This window comes from Cryptomeria japonica, unplaced genomic scaffold, assembly GCF_030272615.1.
Source record: "Cryptomeria japonica unplaced genomic scaffold, Sugi_1.0 HiC_scaffold_234, whole genome shotgun sequence".
Classification (NCBI taxonomy): Eukaryota; Viridiplantae; Streptophyta; class Pinopsida; order Cupressales; family Cupressaceae; genus Cryptomeria; species Cryptomeria japonica.
The window spans coordinates 94824-100000 of record NW_026729056.1 but is presented as its reverse complement, the minus strand read 5'-3'; the positions used below and the strand labels follow the sequence as shown (position 1 = coordinate 100000).

Here is a 5177-nt window from a genome sequence, read left to right as displayed (position 1 = left end):
TGATCGCACCCGTTATGAGCTTGTCGCAGTGTGTACTTAGCAAACCGCGACCCACGTGCGAATCCACCCCGGCCACCCACCCCCGTCGAGGTGCACACCCTCCCTCGCGAAGTGCGCCCCGTTCGCCAAGTGTGAGCCCTGCCCGGGTGCGCGCACCTTGCTAGGGCGTCGGGTGTGCACCCGGCCCGGCCTACGTGCGTGCACCTGGACGGGGCGTCGTGTGCGTGCAGTGTCCCGTCTGCAACGCGGTGCCCACACACCACCTCGGGCGCAACGACCTGCGCTCACATGTGGGCCGAGTGCACCTTGGTGCATGTTCGGGGCGCCTCGGGTGCACGCTCGATCTTGCCCCGGTGCACCAAGGCGCTCGGTTTGCCCCGGGTGCGCACTTGGTGCAAGGTGGGCACCCAAAATAGGGATCAAGCACCAAAACACAAGTTTCGGGATGCAAAATGGGACCCAAGGACCACAAATGCGTTCCAAGACCCATGATGGGTCCACGAGAACAAAAATGTGTTCCGAGACTTAATAAACAAATATTGGGTTTTAGGAGAAGAAACATGCTCTGATGCCCAAAACGAGAATCGACCCCGAAAAGGCCACAGGCCAAAAGTGGGATGCGAGACAAAAAAAAATGGGACCCGAGGACCAAAATTGGGTTCCCAGGTCGAAGACAGGGCAACCGGACAAGAAACGACCTCTAAGGCTCGAAATGAGTCCCGACGACTAAAACTTGACAAGAAGCACCCATCAGGCACCCAACTCGACACCCATGGGATGCCGACCCACCCGGGCTTCCACCTAGCACACCTTGGCACCCACCCACCCTCGCACCCAACCTCGCACCCAACTTAGCACCTTTGAACCCACATTGGCACTCACCCTGACCCTGGCACCTTGGAACCCACATTGGCACTCACCTTGACCCTGGCACCCACCTTTGCACTCACCTTGGGACCCACCCTGGCTCCCACCTCGGCACCCACCCAGACACCCACCTTGGTTCCTTGGCACCCACCTTGGATCCTTGGCACCCACCCCGACACCCACCTTGGCACGCAACTTGGCTACTTGCCACCCACCTTGGCTCCTTGACGCCCACCCCGACAACCACCCCGTGACCTACCCTGGCTAGGGTTGGTGCACACCCACCCTGGTGCCCACCTTGGCACCCACCCCATGACCCACCTTGGCACGCACCTTAGTACCCACCCCGTTACCCACCCTAGGACCCACCCCGTGACCCACCTTGGCCAGGGTGGGTGCCTTGGTGCGCACAACTTGCCTGGGCTGCACACCAGGGCGGGCTCAAGATGGCACCCGCGTTCCGTTTTTTTCACTATCTTTCAAAACGGAAATTTTAAAATCTCGTTTTTTTTTTTTTTTTGCCTTTTCTGGAAATTAGTGAAGGCAGCGCATCAAAGGTGCGCAATGCTGGTGCGAACCCGGGAGCGCTCCGATGTGTGCTCCAAGGTGCGGCGTGCACGAAGTCCGAGCCCGGCTTGCCCCGGGTGCGCACCTCGCGTGCACCTTCGCCGGGGTGAGCACCTTGGCTGGGTTGCGCGCCCTGGTGCGCACCAAGGAGCGCTCTGAAGTGTGCTCCAAGGTGCGGCGTGCACGAAGTCGGAGCTCGGTTTGCCCCGGGTGTGCACCTCGGGTGCGCACCTCGCGTGCACCTTCGCTGCGGTGGGCACCTTGGCTGGGTTGCGCGCCTTGGTGGGCACCATGCAGTGCACGAAGTCGGAGCCCGGTTTGCCCCGGGCGCGCACCTCCGCCAGGGTGGGCACCTTGGTGCGCACAACTTGCCTGGGCTGCGCACCAGGAAGGGCTCAAGATGGCACCCGCGTTCCGTTTTTTTCACTATCTTTCAGAACGGAAATTTTAAAATATCGTTTTTTTTTGCCTTTTCTGGAAATTAGTGAAGGCAGCGCATCAAAGGTGCGCAACGCTGGTGCGAACCTGGGAGCGCTCCGATGTGTGCTCCAAGGTGCGGCGTGCACGAAGTCGGAGCCCGGTTTGCCCCGGGTGCGCCCTGGTGGGCACCATGGTGCGCACCAAGGAGCGCTCCGAAGTGTGCTCCAAGGTGCGGCCTGCACGAAGTCGGAGCCCGGTTTGCCCCGGGTGTGCACCGCGGGTGGGCACCTTGGTGCGCATGCCTTGCCTGGGCTGCGCACCAGGGCGGGCTCAAGATGGCACCCGCGTTCCGTTTTTTTCACTATCTTTCAAAACGGAAATTTTAAAATCTCATTTTTTTTTGCCTTTTCTGGAAATTAGTGAAGGCAGCGCATCAAAGGTGCGCACCTCGCTGCCCACCACGGTGCGCAACGCCGGTGGGCACCCGGGAGTGCTTCGAAGTGTGCTCCAAGGTGCTGCGTGCACGTTGTCGGAGCCCGGTTTGCCCCGGGTGCGCACCTCGCGTGCACCTTCGTCGGGGTGGGCACCTTGGCTGGGTTTGCCCCGGCTGCGCTCCGAAGCGGGGTTATTGGAGCGCCGCCTCTTTTTTTGTCGGAGCGTTTGGTGGGGTTTCTCGCATTGGCTCTTCCCAGGCCCGGTTGCCACCCTGGCGCGCACGAAGTCGGAAGTAGGGTTAATTGCCCGGGTGCGCACCTTTGCCAGGGTGGGCACCTTACCTGGGCTGTGCACCCGGGCGGGCTCAAGATGGCACCCGCGTTCCGTTTTTTTCACTATCTTTCAAAACGGAAATTTTAAAATCTCCTCTTTTTTTTGCCTTTTCTGGAAATTAGTGAAGGCAGCGCATCAAAGGTGCGCACCTCGCTGCCCACCTTGGTGTGCTCTGAGGTGCGCACCCGGGAGCGCTACGAAGTGTGCTCCAAGGTGCGGCGTGCACGTTGTCGGAGCCCGGTTTGCCCCGGGTGCGCACCTCGCCTGCACCTTGGCCGGGGTGGGCACCCTGGCTGGGTTTGCCCAGGGTGCGCTCCGAAGCGGGGTTACTGGAGCGCCCCCTCTTTTTTTGTCAGAGCGTTTGGTGGGGTTTCTCGCATTGGCTCTTCCCAGGCCCGGTTGTTGGGTGCGCTCCCACCCTGGCGCGCGCGAAGTTGGAAGTTGGGTTAATTGCCCGGGCGCGCACCTTCGCCAGGGTGGGCACCTTGGTGCGCACACCTTGGCTGGGCTGCGCACCAGGGCGGGCTCAAGATGGCACCAGCATTCCCTTTTTCTCACTATCTTTCAAAACGGAAATTTTAAAATCTCGTTTTCTTTTGCCTTTTATGGAAATTAGTGAAGGCATCGCATCAAAGGTGCGCACCTCGCTGCCCACCTTGGTGTGCTCCGAGGTGCCCACCACGGTGCGCTCCGAGGTGCCCACCACGGTGCGCAACGCCGGTGCGAACCCGGGAGCGCCCCGATGTGTGCTCCAAGGTGCGGCGTGCACGAAGCCGGACCCCGGTTTGCCCCGGGTGCGCACCTCGCGTGCACCTTGGTGCGCACACCTTGGCTGGGTTGCGCGGCCTGGTGGGCACCATGGTGCGCACCAAGGAGCGCTCCGAAGTGTGCTCCAAGGTGCGGCGTGCACGAAGTCCTAGCCCGGTTTGCCCCGGGTGCGCACCTTCGCCGCGGTGGGCACCATGGCGTGCACGAAGTCGGAGCCCGGTTTGCCCCGGGTGCGCACCTCGCGTGCACCTTCGCCGGGGTGGGCACCTCGGCTGGGTTGCGCGCCCTGGTGCGCACCAAGGAGCGCTCCGAAGTGTGCTCCAAGGTGCGGCGTGCACGAAGTCGGAGCCCGGTTTGCCCCGGGTGCGCACCTTCGCCGCGGTGGGCACCCTGGTGCGCACCATGGCGTGCACGAAGTCGGAGCCCGGTTTGCCCCGGGTGCGCACCTCGCGTGCACCTTCGGCGGGGTTGCGCGCCCTGGTGCGCACCAAGGAGCGCTCCGAAGTGTGCTCCAAGGTGCGGCGTGCACGAAGTCGGAGCCCGGTTTGCCCCGGGTGCGCACCTCGCGTGCACCTTCGGCGGGGTTGCGCGCCCTGGTGGGCACCATGGTGCGCACCAAGGAGCGCTCCGAAGTGTGCTCCAAGGTGCGGCGTGCACGAAGTCGGAGCCCGGTTTGCCCCGGGTGCGCACCTCGCGTGCACCTTCGCCGCGGTGGGCACCATGGCGTGCACGAAGTCGGAGCCCGGTTTGCCCCGGGTGCGCACCTCGCGTGCACCTTCGCCGGGGTGGGCACCTCGGCTGGGTTGCGCGCCCTGGTGCGCACCAAGGAGCGCTCCGAAGTGTGCTCCAAGGTGCGGCGTGCACGAAGTCGGAGCCCGGTTTGCCCCGGGTGCGCACCTCGCGTGCACCTTCGCCGCGGTGGGCACCATGGCGTGCACGAAGTCGGAGCCCGGTTTGCCTCGGGTGCGCACCCCGCGTGCACCTTCGCCGGGGTGGGCACCTCGGCTGGGTTGCGCGCCCTGGTGCGCACCAAGGAGCGCTCCGAAGTGTGCTCCAAGGTGCGGCGTGCACGAAGTCGGAGCCCGGTTTGCCCCGGGTGCGCACCTCGCGTGCACCTTCGCCGCGGTGGGCACCTTGGCTGGGTTGGGCACCATTGAGCGCTCCGAAGTGTGCTCCAAGGTGCGCACCATGGCCCTCCAAGGTGCGCAGCATGGCGTGCACGAAGTCGGAGCCCGGTTTGCCCCGGGTGCGCACCTCGCGTGCACCTTCGCCAGGGTGGGCACCTCGGTGCGCACACCTTCTCAATGTTTTCTTGCCTTTTCTGGAAATTGGTGAAGGCAGCGCATCAAAGGTGCGCACCTCGGTGTGCTCCGAGGTGCGAACCCGAGAGCGCTCCGAGGTGCCCACGAAGTCGAAAGTCGGGTTAATTGCATTGTTTTCCCCGGGTGCGCTCCGAGGTGCGCAACATCGGTGCGCACCAAGGAGGGCTCCGAAGTGTGCTCCAAGGTGCGCACGATTCGGAGCTCGGTTTGCCCGGGGTGCGCACACCTTGGCTGGGTTGCGCACCCTTTGTGCGCTCCAAGGTGCGCACGAAGTCGGAGCTCGGTTTGCCCCGGGTGCGCACCTTCGCCAGGGTGCGCACCTTGATGCGCACGCCTTGGCTGGGCTGCGCACCTTGGTGGGCGCCATGGTGCGCACCTTTCGTGCGCTCCAAGGTGCGCACGAAGTCGGAGCTCGGTTTGCCCCGGGTGCGCACCTTGGTGGGCGCCATGGTGCACTCCGAGGTG

At 63.8% G+C, this 5177-nt stretch overlaps 1 non-coding gene across 1 annotated transcript in view; it reads right to left on the bottom strand.

Annotated features, from left to right (window-relative positions):
- Nucleotides 1-11, bottom strand: part of LOC131869078 (5S ribosomal RNA) — a 119-nt gene extending 108 nt beyond the window's left edge. Inside the window, exon 1 of the ribosomal RNA XR_009367473.1 lies at nucleotides 1-11. This exon is cut by the window's left edge and continues 108 nt beyond it. This is a non-coding gene — a ribosomal RNA (5S ribosomal RNA).
- Between the last annotated feature and the right edge of the window lie 5166 nt (nucleotides 12-5177).